The 16,069-nt window shown below is 42.1% G+C and overlaps 2 long non-coding RNA genes across 13 annotated transcripts in view; one reads left to right on the top strand and one right to left on the bottom strand.

Annotated features, from left to right (window-relative positions):
* LOC309881812 overlaps positions 1-16,069 on the bottom strand; it is a 79,488-nt gene that overhangs the window by 43,649 nt on the left and 19,770 nt on the right. For 8 of the 12 annotated variants that reach the window (XR_014318180.1, XR_014318181.1, XR_014318183.1 and 5 more), the window contains exon 2: positions 15,382-15,485. The exons of 3 other annotated variants lie outside the window; for them this stretch is intronic. This is a non-coding gene — a long non-coding RNA (uncharacterized lncRNA). Of the gene's footprint in view, positions 1-3,921; positions 4,010-15,381; positions 15,486-16,069 lie in introns of all 12 variants that reach the window. One more of the 12 variants, XR_014318182.1, reaches the window with a different exon arrangement.
* LOC309881814 lies at positions 3,936-7,606 on the top strand. The gene is made up of 3 exons (XR_014318195.1): positions 3,936-4,041; positions 6,103-6,512; positions 7,103-7,606. It is a non-coding gene; the product is annotated as an uncharacterized lncRNA (long non-coding RNA).

Below are 16,069 nucleotides of genomic sequence, written 5' to 3'. Positions count from 1 at the left end.
TTAGCACATGTATGAGAAGTTGTTGATATTTCCCTCTTCCTTGGTTCTGGTCAAAAGAACAAGCACCAAACCTGGGAGACAAATCACTTCCCGTTTCTGCTGCTCTGTTTAGGGATGTGCTCATCTAGAAAGCCATGCCAGGGGGACACTTTGTGGAAGTCTCTTGCTAAAATATGAGCAGGAAAGTGCTGATGTACAAGGAGGCCCCTCCTCCCCATTTAAAAGACATTTTACAGCCTCCTGCATGTTTCCTTGAAAGAGCCTTCCCTTTCCATCAGTCTTGTTCTCCATGGCAGTGGCTGATAAATTAAGAGGGTGACATGGGGTGATCAGCCTGCGTCTCCTCCCAGCCTGGCTTGCCTCTGCTTGATGCTTCTCAATGCAGAGAAGCTACTGCCCCACTTCTGGCAGGGAACAGTCCACGCTGCCATAAATCCAGACGTTCCCAGCAAGATCAAGAAGGAGGGCGGCTGTGGGAGGCCTCAGTGGAGGCAGGGGAAGCTATAACAAATGTGTGAAAATTAACTGGATGCATGTTTACATCTGATATGTCTACACATATGGGCACAGGCAGTCGTGTGCTCGCTCGGCCCTGGTTGGGTCCCACCAGATGTGAGCCTCTTGCAGCTGGGAAATGCCTTTTGTGTGTGTGTGTGTGTGTGTGTCACTGAGTCTGAGTTAAGCTGCATCAGCGTATAAAGCACGGCTGCAGAGCTCCCAGCCTAGACTGCCGCTCATCCAGATGGAGATGATAAAGCAAATGTTTGCACCTGCTCATGTGGACATACATTTAGAGGTTTTGCTGACACAGGTTCAGTGAAAAAAGCAATGGGCAAAACTCTGCCCCCACATGCTTGCACAGCTCAGTAGGGTTCAGATGTATTCATCTGGTCACTTCAGGATGTCACACACTGCTTTCCAACAGCTGGACCAAACACAAGACAAGCATTTCTTGCTCCTGCCTTTCAGCATCGCCTCCTCCACTTGCTGCAGAGGTTTGTCCTGTCCATGCTAAGCACCATGCCCCAAAAGAACCATCACTTGGGCTCTGGAGGGCAGACAGCAGCGCCAGTTCAACTCCTGTTTATCCACTGCCAGAAAACAGCTTCAGAATGGGTCTTCTACTGAAATAGCTACATTTTTCATCTGTAATTCACTTGTAATCTGAGGGCAAGGATCACAAGTCCTCTTATCTTTGCCTTCTGGTGCTCAGCTGTGACTATGCCAACTTAAAACACCAGTAGAGTAAGACTCCTTTCCAGTGCTTATGGCTGAAGAACGAGCCTAGATTAATTTAAGTGACTACTTTACACTTTAAGCTTACAAGTGGAAACTGAGCATACTGAAAAAGAGAAATCCATTTTTCCCCATAAATATTTTTCATAATATTTCTCAGAAAAATGTCTAAACTGATGACAGTGCAATCTACTTTGTTAGCTATGACCTTGCACTTACTATTTTTCTGTAAATAAAAAAGGGGAGGGCAAGGTTCAGATTTATTTAGTATTCTTCAAAATTAAATACATCACCATGCAGCTATGTGAAAAAACAGACCCAAGATTTCATCAGCTTCTCTCTTCTCCTCTGGAGGATTAATAACTTCTCAAGCACGAATTATTGTCTTGTTAGCACCATCTTATTAGAAAAAAAACATTTAACTTGTGCACTGGGTGTTAATTTTTTGACAGTTTGTTACTTAAATAGTGAGTAGTTACTATGTAAAAGAAAAGAAAATGGGGAAAGTACACTCAGGAAAAATATCCCTACCTACATATGACCTTCTGTACAACTGCCTGATAAGAAGTCAAATGAAGCAAGGCTTCATTACTCTTTTGGAGAAGATTTTCCTGTGAAAATAGATCTCCTCACAGTGGGTTGCCAGCTTCATTATTAATTGCCATACCCTCACATTCTTTTCTATGGACTATGGCACAATTATGGCCCTGGTGGAATAGGTCTGGCCCAAGGGGGAAGAGCTGGTGGGCTCAAGAGGGGCCAGGGCAGCTGCAGGAGCACAGGTACGGAGTCAGGTCACCCACCGGATCCACCCAGGAACAATAATGGCAGAGCTTGCAGGATGCAATCAAGTGCATTCTTCTCCTGGGTGATTAAAGAAATATTCAATTTGATGCAACTGAGGTACAAAAGCTCTCTGTATCCTTCTGCAAAGCACAGATGAATGCCTTGCTTTAAACGCTTTACAAAAAGTGCAGTATGCCAAAGACATATCACTTACATGGAATCCAGGCAGCTTCATGCAATCACTGCTTGCAGATAATTATACCAAAACTAATGGGAAATTAAAAAAATATATCTGAAGGGAGTAAGTCAACTTCTCAGTTATCAAGGTTTATTTTAATTCCCCCAATAGAAACCTGTGAAGGTTCTCTAGGAATACCTCTTTTCTATTAATGCAACGAATCCAAAATGAACACTTAAAAGAACACTTCCTCATTCTGACTTGGTAACTGCACCCAGTTTAAAATCTGAAAACAATATAAAATTGATATAAATTGACTGTCAATTAAACAAGATGAGATATGAGTGACAATGGGCAAAAAATTCAAGCAAGCTGTGAGTTTTCCTCTCCTTATTTCGCCAAGGCTTCTGCCCCCTGAAGTCTCTAACAATGGTATAAATCACATCTCTGTATCTTCAAAGTGTGATTAAATATCCAACATGAGAAAATAACATTGTACATCACTTAACAGCAGTTGTGCCCTGACATATTCAAAATCAATTATCTTTCACATCATGCAGTCTCAACTTTTAGCAGTTATTTGTGGTGCTAATTTGAGTTGTCCTGGATAATTAGAGGATCTGTATCTCCATCATTATAAAAAATTACTTTTGCTGGGATTTGCGCAGGGGTACTAACAGCATTACAATCATAGCAATTTTAATAAAGGCCAGATTATATCTAGCCCTAACACTCCAAATCTTTAATGAATTTATCCCACAATATCCACAGAAGATAATTAAGTACATTTATCCCCATTTGCTGTCAGTGAGAAAGTGAAGCTCAGAGGTAACATGATTTAGATGCTCACAGGCTAAGCACCCTGCTTACCTGCATTTCTTATGCACGTATACACTGGGAAAACAAACAAACAAACAAACAAACAAACCCCACAAGCACAAGGATAGTGGCAGAGGAAAGGTCGGACTCATCCTGGAGAAGACCTGAGCTTCTCACACCAATATGCCCTTGTCTTTAAGTACTGCAATATTTCCAGGGCCAGACTAGTTTAAACAGGGAGGATTCATAGGCATGAGTCCCAGCTAAACTATAGTATATGGTAATGAGGAAAAATAAAAATTAAAAGCCTGTTGGAGTTTTGCCTGCAGCAGGGGAAGGAAGTTTCCTGACAAGGGTTATTGTTTCAGAAGAGTTTGATGAAATAATAAACAAAATACTGCAGTGCTAATGATTTCTGTAGATCCATGATGCCTTGCAATGCAAGGGAGTAGGTATACTCCCTGCCTAGGAAGGGCTTCCTACATAGTTTCAATCTGAAATAACACACACTCCTTTATCAATGACAAAAAGATAGAAGGCAATTCCTCAGCACAGGGCTTTCTCTAGAGAAGAAGTGGTCCCATCAATGTTCAAGGTGTGTGAGAGATTCAAATGGTTTTACCACTCAGGCTTCTTTTTCAAGTTGCATTAAATCTGCCCTGAACCAATATTATAAAGGACAAAGGTCAAGGCTTTATTTATATAATACAAGGATGTAATGCAATAACCGGCTGTTTAAGACACGTAACTAAAAGATCAGGGACAAAGCTGCAGACAGGATGTCAGCACTGCACAGGGAATTAGCCATGCAACTCCCTCCTATTAATTACAGATACGCACATCCGAATCACCATGCATCACGACAAAAACGTACCAAGCGATAACTGTGATTCATACTTTACCATTAACAATGCAGCAAAAGGTGAAAGAGGATGGTGCTCTTCCCGTACCGTTAAGTAACCATAGCTCTATGTTCTTCCTATGTCCAACCTGAAATGGAACAGCAGCCGTGGAACAACGTGGTAGGACGTTATTTTCATGACCTCCTATAAATGCCATTTTTTGAAATGTTACTATATAAGGTATAAGTATTCCCACACCAACTGTCAGGCACCAATATAATATTTTTCTACAAAACCCTAACAAAAATTAAATATTGTTACAACTTGCAAGATAACCAAAAGTACATTATGTATCCTTGTGTCTGCCAGAGGCAAAAGGGTTTTATAAGCTCAGAAAGACTTTGAGAAGTTTAATTTCTAAATCCTTTGTGCAAAGTAACTTACTTGCTTAACATGGGGCATACATGTATGCTGCAACTCTACTCACAGTGAAGTACATCTACAATTTGGAGCTCACCATGAATTTTGGATACAAGAGTACGTCTTAGTTATGTGACATATATCCTCTTGTCAATGATCCTGTCCAAAAAAGTTTTAGCAACAATAATGAAGAGAGAGAAAAGTTTTCCTATACATTAATATTGTATATAAACAGCATATTGTCTAACTTATTAGGACCAATTGCACTCTTAAACATTCTTGGTCAGTTGTCATTAACATGAGTAAAGGATGTGCATACAACAGGCTGAACTTGATCCCTGAAAACACTTGTGATTAGATTCAGTCAGAGAGCAAGGAACTGCTTTTGCAAGAGATGTCTGCCCTTGCAACAAAGTTCCTTGGGTGTACAGTGTCTGCATGATGTTGGTTCTCATAGTAAAATTGAGATGTTTGAAAGTTAACAAAAAATTGCTCAAAGCATGGAAAAGGAGCACGCAACACAAAATTATAAAAATTTGATTGAAATGTCTCTGACAACATAGACATTTAATTGCTTTGGTTGGGTCTGCTGTAAATGCTGGTTTTCTTTCTTCTTTTCTTTTAATGGGTTTATTGCATCTAATTTAAATGTTGAATTTCTGGTTTATGCAAGACTGACACAAAGACAAAATCCATCTAATTGTAATAGTACTTATCTAAGGCTTTACTGTATTATTCTAAAAGGCTGTTGCCATTTAACTTTGTCCTCACGACATCTGTAACTAATGCAAAATTGGAGCCCTTATAAGGGCTTTAAAATAATGTTTTTCAGCATTAACTGCCAGGTAGCCTTTTTCAAATGTTTTCCATGCACTTTCTGTTCTAGATTTGGAAACTGTGGCTCTTCATGTAGTCTCTAAGTGATGGAAAAGATCCATCAAAGCTCTTCTGGTAACCAGGTGTATCCTATTTTCCCAGGAGCAGTGTTTCTCTGGCAGTGAAAGATGGCTGATGTTCTTTACCTCAAGTGAACTGTACCCTGTAGGCCAAGAGAAAACTGAGCCAAGAATCTGCTCTTCAGCTGAGCTGTTTTACAGGTGAAATCACGGGTTATGGCTCACATTCACCAGCCGAGACATGAAGGAGTCTGTGCTTGGAATCAGGAACACTTTGACTGTTCCTGGTCACTGCTGGTTTGGACCAGAAAGACACAGGTCCAATATTCACTACTTGTAGGCTTTGCCTGTCTCTTAAGGCAAAAAAGTCCCCCTTCCACAGGACTCTTCTCCTGATACATGAAAAAACTGCAGTACCTGCAGTCCTGATGCTTCACAGCTAGTGGCAAAGAACATGGGAAAGAGGTTTCTTCTGTTCCGTTTCCTTGCCCCAGTAACCAAAGATCAGAAGACATTCTTAAGGATGTCATTCACTGATGTTTCTATAGCATAGCATTCAATAGATAAATTTCAATATATAAAATCGGACAAACTACTTACATACTTCAGTCCTAAGACTTTATTTTATTTTAGCTCAAAGCTGGTATCTTCAGGAATGGAAGTTGTGTTACCTTTTATGCTTTATCAGTCTTTGCTAAGCTGACAACAATTCTGCAAATTTCTGACTGAACTATAAAGTTTTTGGTCACCGCAACTATTTCATTATAACCATGTCAGCCCAGCTTTAAGACGTAAAGACCTTAAAAGTGATCGCACAATGTTATTACTATAAGAATGGTGAAATGTGTGTAAGAACAGTGGTTTTTCATGTTATAACTCAGTTCCTCAGGATGGGAACATACTCAGCTTCCTGTTTTCTTGACAGCTGAAGACGCAGAGTGTGCAGTAGAGGTTGACTGAACCCAATCGAACCTGTCCTTTAATTTCTATAACTCATCTCCTGTCTCAGCCTGCTAAGGAAAGTCTCTCAACAATGACAAAAGTCTACCCTCAAGTTACCATCTCTTGTGCTCTGCACCTGTGAACTGAGGCTCTGCAATATGAAGCACTCACATGAAATTTCGCTGAACATATAGCGTCTCTTGGTAGAGATGAAACTCACAAGTCCAAACCATCATTCAGTGAACTCTGCCAGCTTCAGGCTGCCCGGGTCCTGTGCTGCATTAACCCATGCTCAGAAAAAGTGTCCCACAGTCCAGATCACTGTAAAGGGAAAAACCTTTCCAAATGAGAACACACTGCTCCAAGGTTGATTCCTCTGAATAAAATAGGAAGGTAAGCCACAAATTTCTGACCATGCTTTGAAATGCATTTCAGCCAGTTTCCCATCTGTTTATCTAAATGTGAGCCATCATGCAGATTTTAAACAGTCTTTAATGAACTCAGTGAAATTGCCACACATGTAAGTGATCCCTGTGTGTGTGTGTATAAAATGGAAGGATTGGGGCTGCTGTAACCTATGTGTAAAAAAAGGGAGGGATGACAGAAACGTGAACATAGGGAAAGGAAACACGCAGCCTCAGAGAGAAATGGATAGAAAAGACAAATAAAAGGTTCTTTATCATTGCTCAATACTAAAATAGTTGAACTTTTCACATGACAGATTTAAACACAACATTGGGAGAGGAAATTATTATTCCAGCTCTTTAGAGAGAAACCCAGTCCCAAAATAAGACTGCATAAGTAGTGGGAAACCCCTAGTGACTGGGCATTCCCTAACTCAATGCCTGTCTTGTGTGTTTTGACATTTTGGGGGTTGCACTTCTGCCTGCACGATGGAAAACACAAAGGGCCTTGTGTTTGCTTTTGGCCTCTGGCTGCTATTGTAATACACAATAACATAAATATTGTTAACATTCTTTCAGCAGTACAGAGCACATCTAGGAAATGAACTGCAAAAATCTGGACTAAGGGTCCAGTGTGTCCCAACCAACAGTTCATCTCTCCTCCTTGAACAGCCATTACAAAGGAAGAAGAAACAGAAGTGGGAGCAGAAGGCAGTGACAGAAGGAAGATGGGAACAGACGGAACTTCACACAGATCTTCCAGCAGTTGGGTGCCTGGGGGCAGTGGAAGAAAGGTCATAAAAAACAGCCAAACACCACCACAAATCAAATGTGCATCAGAAAGTTTATTCCTGGACAATATGGGTGGATGCAGCACAAGGGGGTAGAAAAAGAGTGACACGAACATCTTGCTTAAATGAACACATCAACTTTTTTTTTTTATTTAATTGAAATAAAATCTAATTAACTGCAATGTGTAAAATAAATTGAGAGCTTTTTGGCAGGGGGGAGGCAAAAGCTACTGCATTCCAGGGGTATGTTTTATTACTGCCTCTTTTTGAATTGCAAACCAGTCAGCTCAAGGGGATTTAAATAAGACCACTGTTAGAGATGTTCGTGCACTCCAACACCTTAGAAGAATAGGGAAGGCTCCTTCTAAGATGCCACTGTGACTACATCTTAGGAAGCTGATCCAAGCAGGGACACAGTTCCTTGAAAACCTTCAGAAAGAGGATTAACCTCTCCACACTGAGACACAGAAAATCTAACGAGATGCCCCAAAACTGCCTTCCCATTCTGCAATTTTAATTGGCACAGACATGTGAGTAAGAAGTTCTCCTGCAAGAACATGGGTGTAGCTGTTTGTGACATGAAGAGTCTGCTCTTAGGGAGGGCAAAATCCTGTCCTTTCTGAAATCAGCCACGTAAATCCTATTGACTTTCGGAGGTTTCCAGTTTCAGCAAGTAGCACATAATCCTGCAGCCCTGAAATCCCAACTGTGCAGATACACTGCACGAAGCGTTGTTTGAGTACTGTTCTTTGTTGGACTTGTTAATCCTTCTAGAATGAGAGGTGTTTGAAGTTGCAGCAGTTTAGATACTTCTGACTCCTGCTTCCAGCTCCTCTGTGACCTATACAGTGGTGTTTTGGTTATGGTTGTTTGCAGGTACTGCATATATTGGTTATGGTTGTTTGCAGGTACTGGAGAGCAGTTCCTTCACCTAGGAATGGGAGATAATCCTGGCTCTCCTCCATGCAATATAATTTAATCCTCCCTGTCCAACTTCCCGGCTTTCCACATCCCTGTATATTTTTTTTTTACTTTTGTAATGATCCATGCCTCCCCAGTTCACCAATCTTCAAATTTCTTCCAAGTAAAAAAAAAAAAAAAAAAAAAAAAAAAACAACAACAACAACAACAACAAAAAAACACAAAACAACAACATAAGACACTGTAGCACCCACATGGCTTCTGCACAAGTACAATATGAAGCAAAACAGGATCTCCTCTCCATGCTACATTCACGTTGGAGCTTACAATCCCACCTGGTTTGGATTTGCCCAAGGACTGGGTCTGTCCTTGGACCACCCAACCGCATCAAACACTGCTTCTACAGACAGAAGGTATATATGAGAATTGAGCAACACATAGGTGCCCGTGGGGGCATCACAAAGCAGCAGCAAGGCAGGTTAGATGTGGCAGAGCAGCCACCACCAGCACCAGGAACCTTGGTGCCCTAACGAGGCAGCAGGCTCGCTCATTTCCCATCGCAGCAGTGCTCCTCGTGCAGAACCGTCACCACAATTGGAAGTAATTGGAGGTCTTTCCGCCAGGCTCAGCAGGGAAATCAAGGAGTGAAAGGGCATGGGTGGATGGCTGCCGGGGCCGGCCACGAGCCCTCAGGGTGGGGGCACACTGCTGGCAGGGTGTGGAGAAGGTCGTAGTGCCACTGCCTGCTATGGGCTGCCCCTTAAAGGCAGGATGCAAGCCCTGTGTTTGCCAATCAGCTGTAACCACTAAGACATTAAAATAAACCCAAGCAGAAGTGTTGCTGACATCCTAGATTATATAAAGGGCTGGCTTTAGTGAGCAGCCTTGCCTCTGTGTTGTTACAGACTCCCTTCCACCCTTCTTGCTCCATTTCTCACCCGTGGCTGTGGCTCAGGTCTCATAATAGAAAGTCCCATGCTTGTCCTGGTCTCCTCACCACACACAGAGCAGGAATTTGGAGCAGGGTTATTGTTTGGGGTACTTCAGGACTCAATGTTCTCCTGAAGTGGTTTTTGTTTCTTTTTAAAAGCATTATTATTTAACAGTTTGATTAAAAATAATACCGAAGTATGAGAAGAGGCACTTGTGACACACTAAACTGACCTACTAAATTCCAAAACTCTCCACTACACAGCCCGTCAAGCAGACGTTTTGCAATTGCATTTGCCATGAACAGGTGGAAAAGTATTCGCCTCAGGCCAGAGGTGAACACAGACACAGAGGGGGCCAGAAAGCTAGTGGCTGTTCGAGGAAGCCATGGAGCTGGGTACCCTCAGCCCAGGATATGTCTAAGCTCACCCTGCAGAGCCAGAATGGCCAGGAGGCTCCAAGCCAGCAGATATTAGAAATCCAAATTCACCAGCAGCTTACCAAGCAGCTTGACAGCAAACCAGGCAGGGGTGAGTGCTTCAGCACAAGTCAGTAGGAATGGTATCTCTGCTTTGGTATCAACTAATCAGTCTTCTCCTGAAGGTGTTCCTTACCATTCCTGCCATAAAGCTGAAAGCAGGCTGCGGAGGAAGCCCCAAAACCTACTTTCTACAGCTGGGTGTAGTAGACAGCAGTCATCTTCTTGTGTCATACATGAAACATTTCTGTTTGTTTATTTTCCCCATGAACTGAATTTAATGCACACTGAAGCAACTGCAATCCATCCTTCTTGCGCTATGTTTTTAGTTTGTGACTGCTTTGTCTCCATCCTTAGACAAGACAATATTATTAGGGACGTTTTATAATAGTTATCTTTCTAACTCTTACGTGACTATTTACTGCCATAGGACACGGTTGCTTCGCACCCAAACATCTTCAAACAAAATACTATGGTAACACTTAATATTCTGGCAGGCTGTATAGCATCTATAATCCCAAGTGGGTCTTTGAGTATGTTTTATTGATTTGCTTTGGCTGTACGTGAATAAAGAATCAAGGATCTATCTGGCAGCTTTATTTTATGTTGGTACTGAATGACAGAAAAGGGAACTTTCACCCCAGTCAGAATCAGGTCCTCAGTCCTAGAGCCAACAACAACAAAAGGTTCAAATACGACCTCTGCATGAAAGAGTCGTCTGAAGAATGAGCTATGCTAAATCCCAGCCTCGCATCTCTTCTTGCAAGATGTGCACACTCCCACTCCCTTTCTGGAGCTCTGCTCCTACCTTGTTCCTGCAAACTCAAAAACCAAAATACAACAGGAGAGCTTTGATTAATTTTTCATGAGATACTCTGCCTTCTCTTCTGTCACGATGAATTCCCATTTCCCAGATTTTTCCAGCCTCTGTTTCCCTCCTGTGTGTCCATTTTAGCCGACCTCCACTCTTCCCTCTAGTGCCTGACACTGCTCTCTTTGTCAGGAGAGGCGCATGGAGTTCAGGTTTTCCCCTTTCCATTTCTCTTTGGACCTGACACTGCTGCTGACCCCTGCTCAGCCTCCTCTTTGAAGTGCTTTCTCTGCTCTCTGCTTTCCCACCAGATCGTGTTAACCCTCCTCCTCTCCCCACTGCATCAGTTGGCTTCAATAAGTGAGAGGGGCTCACTGGAACCTCAGCTTTTGTCTTATCAGTGCTCTTTCACTTCTCATAAAATCCTACCCACCTTCCACATAAAACAGTTTGGCAAAAAGCAACCACTGGGGAGGCCTGGAAAATGCTGCTAAATGTCACACAGGGAACACCACTAGCTGCATGAGACAAGCCAGCCAAGCAGGTCTCACATTTGACCCGTGCAACTGCACAGCGGCTTCTAAAAGCAAGAAACCCAGTCCCCCAAGATGTGATATTAAAGTGATTTTTTTGACATGTGCTTTAAACAATGTTATTCTTGTGGGACACTGCATCATTGCTCCGCTCTATTGTAATTTTAATAGAAAAAAAAATAATAATAACAAATTTAGCCTAAGTATAGATATCTGATTTGACTCAGTCTCCTTGGCGCTACAGCTCCTACCTGATGGATGTTCAGGTCAAAACAAGAAATGGTATCAGCACAAAGAGAGTGGTTTTGCTCTCCCATATTAAAGACTCCTGACAGCTTTCCAGATCTATAAATATTCTAATTATTCCCACAGAGTGGCAAGAAAGAATGATTTGTATCCTTCTAGCTTGTTGTGTTAACACATTCCCATTTTTCAGTGTTTCCCAGTTGGATAAATACCATGACAAATAGAGGAAACCCCTGCAAGAGAAAATACATTTTAAAGTAAATTGCACCGATGTGTAGTTTATAAATATTTGTAATGGTGCAGGGAAAATACCTCTATTCATCCCATTAATGCATATTGAATACAAAGATAACCAGCCTCCATTGATGTTTCCCACACACAAACACTATGAAGAAAATTTCCAGCACAGGAAAAAAAAAAGAATTGTATATGTTATATGAACATGTATAATCATATAAACAAAACCACTTCAAAATAGAAAATGTTACTTTAATTACATTATTAAAGCTTGATTTATTTTCTATATCTCTTTTGCTAGAAAGTTAAAGATCTCACAAAATCTGAGTCATCTTGCCTGGGGATCAAAAACAGAAAGAAAATTGAGAGCTCAGTAAATGTTATAACCTCTTAACCACTCTGCAAGCAAGAACTGATGATAACACTTAAACAAGAATGCACAAACATTATTTTGCTCAAAAATTGCATTGCAAAGATAAACGATAAAAACTTGGGAATACGCTGCTTAACACAGCAGGCTGAAGGACTTGTACAGATCTTTGCAATCGCCAAAGTGCTTTTCGTTATTGCTTTCTAGATCATTTGCTGTTTTAAAGAGTTATCATAATTCCAAAATCCAGCTCTGGCTTCTTCAGTCACCACCTGAGAATAGTGCAGCTGCACTTTGTTTGCAGAGAACAAGCACATTTCCACACATGTACGTGATGTACATACACACGTGGCTCCACAGGAGCAGCATGTGGACACAGAGGCACAGTGTTCAGACACGCCTCTGTGCGTAAGGCTGGGCTGGGCATTCCCCCACCAGTTCTGGACAGCTTAATCCCTCTGTGCCATGCTGCTGCACCCGTACAGAGGCTACAACAACCTCACCCTGCTCCCAGCTTTTCACTACCTTGGGCATTTCAAGGAGCAAGAACCTCTCACCTAATGCAAACGGGTACTTCTTCCACTTGCTTATTTTCCTGCTCGTCATCATCATGCAATTAAAGGATTTCTGATGCAAGTCATTAAAAATCTACCCCATGAAGCAGTCCAAAACACAAACTGTTCAAAAGCGAACAGTGTAAGCCCCTCACTTCACGGCTACCAGCATGCTTATGTGCAGCAACATCTCACCTTTAAAAATTTGCTGGCAAACTGCTCAACAAAAAAGAAATGAGGCTGGGGACAACCTTAATTTTCTCCCTGTAATCCCTGAGAAAATCAATGTGGCCAAGGCCACCGGTGTGGCTTTCCCCAGAGCAGATGCTTGAGGTTTGCAGGAGCCCTGGCTGACCCTCAGCAGAACCTCCTCCTCCCAGCTCCTTCAAGGATTTTAGCAAGGTGAACGCTTGCTGTTATGGAGCTGGCTAACAGCCACCACTCATTTTGCACTGGCCATTAAGCAGCCTGCAGGCAACCCGCATGGATCCGAAGCTGTCACATATGTTTGTTTTGCTGGGGGGGGAAAGCAGGTTGGGAAGGCTGGCAAAACCCGTGTTTCTCCTCTGTAAACAGAGAACCCTCCCGTGCTGGCTTATAAATTTCATTGCACCATATTCTCAAGGTCTCAGCCCTGAGCTGGACAGAAAAGAAGCAGCATCCTCTCCCCCAAGCAACTCGCCAGGCGGCCACATCCTTACTGGTGAGTTCAGGGCACCAGATGAAGGCAGAAACCTGCAGCCAAGACCAAAGGGAGCTGTAATGGGCCATGCTCTGAGCCGTTCCGCTACAGCATGAGGGAAATAGCTTTCAAGAGCAACAAAGAGCATGTACATTTTGTACCATGTTAAAGAGGAAAAATAACGACAAGAAAAAGAAAAGCTTTGGTTGTGAAGGATGTTCCAGCAGAGGTGATTAATGGTGTTGAAAGAAACCCCAATTGTTTTTTCAAACTTCTTTCCAATTAGCCACAAAGTTGCTCCCTCTTTTTTTTTTTTTTTCCTTTTTATTTTATTCCTTCTTCCCTTTACCTGTGTTTGACTTAGAGTTAAGGTTGGTGATTTGTATTATGACAGCAAAAATAAAGGATCGGCATACTGTATGCATGTGGATTTAAAGCATTGCCTTTGATGGCTCATTAGCTGCATGTGGCTACATGCAACACTGCTCGGCTGAGATATATTGCCCAGGATTTAATTCCAGAATAATTTCAAAGGCATTAAATTGAATGCTTGCCCTTTTCACCATGGTATTTAAATGGTACTTTGTATGCCAAGCTTAAAAAAAAAAAAAAAAAAAAAAAAAAAAAAAAAGCAGGGAAAACAGATGCAGTACTGTTGGAGCATGTACTGAACTTTGTTAAAATGTTAAACATTTATTAGATTATTTTTTTTTTTTTAAATAAGATAGTGTTAAACCAGTTGTTACTTCAATTAACTTTCTTTGCTACAAGGGAAAAAGGAGACGGTTTTGCTAATAAACAGCACTCAGAATTAGTGAACAGTGTCTCGTTTGTTCAGTAAGGCTTAAAGACAAGAACGGTCTCAAGCTGGAGAAAAGAGGAAAAAAAGGGATGTGCACATTTCTGCGCTGACTGAGCAGAATAAGCCAGACAAAGCTTCTCCTACAGTAGTGGGGAGATCAAGCCCCAGAGTGAGCTGAAGGTCATGAGCTTTGCAGCTCTGCAGGCACAGCCACGGCTGCACCAGTGCCCACGGGCAGAGCCAGGGAGAGCGCTCAGCTTGCAGCCCCATGGGGCAGGCTAGGATGGGAGCCTGCCTGATGTGCCACAGCAATCCCCCAAGCCAGGCTGTGCTCTCAGTTACTGCTGATCTCCAAACCCTGTTAAGACCCTGCATTTTCTCATTTTCCCTCCATTTGCCTCATCCCTGTAGTTTCAGAAATGACTAGTGGTAAAAAGTGAGAAAGTTCACTTTATCGATTTTAAGGTCAATCTTTCATTTAGAATTGAAACAAACTCCAAAGCACAATTTTGCTTGAGCTTTCAGTAGGACATCTCTCTGCCTGACTCCCTTTGCCTGCGATGGTTCACGCTTTGGTGCAGCTGGATATGCAGTCACAGCAGCCTGACACCGTGCCCATCTGCCCCATCCCTTTGTCTTTATCAGTATTCCTGCATCACAAACAATTCAACATCTCAACACTTGGATGGGAAGTGTTGGTGCAGTGCTTTATAAACAGGGCAGCTGCTTGCAGCATTTTATTTTACACGTGGACATTAGGACAAAAACCCAAAGGCTAGAGCTGGTGGGTCTACCAGAGTCTGAGCATTGGTCATTGCATCTGGATTTGAAATTTAACACTGTTTTGGAAATGCATGCAATTACCTAGAACTGTTTCCATGCAGCAAAACTCAGATGCCCTACAGCAGTAATACACTGCAATTACATCCTCAGCTGCAAGCCATGTTTTACTGCCTCAGACTTTTAAGCAGCCACTATCAGAAAAAGATGTGAGAAGCAGAAAAATGTTTGCATTTTTGAGCACATTTCAGAGCCCATCTGCCAGAAGTAGGGCTTTATAAACTGCACCACAGACTTACAGCTTATTTTACACAAATAATGCAGTCAAAGAGGGGGGGTGGTTCCCAGAAAAAAAGCAGAATTTGTGCTCTTACAGGAATCTGTCTTAGAGACTTCCTTTCTTTTTCATATTTAAGATGACTGATGGATTGAAAGATTGAGAAACAGAGATGTAGATAAATGGCAAACTCCCAGCAGCACTGCTGTCAGTCTCAGAGCACCACATCCACATTCGCTCTGCTTCATCCCCTTACCTCACAGCACAGGGTCCCCTTCAAGGCCAAAGGACCTCCCCTACCATTTCTCCGCAGACCCAGTTCTCTTCGTGGAGTGATCTCATCCCTTGATTTCCCACTTAGAAAATTCCCCAGGCAGCATGCGTAGATGTTTATAATCACAGTTTATAAGAACACCACTTTCCTTTACATGCTTCTTAAAGCCTACCTGTGTTGTGATGCCTTACTGAGAACAATACCAAATGATTTTTTTTCTCTTTCTTCTTTTTAGTTGCAGTTGTTCTAGGCATAAGATCCTGGTCCTCAATGTTACTGCAATACAAACAGTAAATACAACAACAACAACATCAGAGATATACATAAGAGACCAAAATCCAGACCAACTTCTACAAAGCCTTTTAGTCCAAACGAAAATACAAAGCTCAATAGTTTAAAGTCAGCTAACAAAACTATATTAACAGTTACCAAAACTCCTCCTTGTGCCTGAAAGTGCACACATTCACACACACATCCTTTCCTTTTCTGCCCTGCACTGAAGGAAGTGCAAAGCAGCAAATCCAAACACATGTGTTGCAGCTGGCTCTAGCTCTCTGCTGTGCTCAGCAGCAGGGGTGAGTGCTGGGGGCAGAGGAGAGGTTGCCCAAAGTGCCCTTTGACTGAATTCTGGTGTGTGTATACAACTTAATTGGGAATGTTGCGTTACCTGTAACCAGGACATAGCAATAGTTATATCAGCCAGTTAGTGACTAATGAGAGCTTTTCACCATTAAACCATTTTATCATGTACTATGGGCTGAAAAGAGACCTGACTTTGCTCAGCTTCTCACAAATGTGCAGAACTGAGGCTGGTCCCTAGAGGATGGTGCTATCTAGTTAGGATTTAAATATAACACACA

This window comes from Aythya marila (genome assembly GCF_965140915.1).
Source record: "Aythya marila genome assembly, chromosome: 10".
NCBI lineage: Eukaryota > Metazoa > Chordata > Aves > Anseriformes > Anatidae > Aythya > Aythya marila.
The sequence above is the reverse complement of the archived record's forward strand: the minus strand, read 5'-3'. Positions and strand labels throughout refer to the sequence as shown.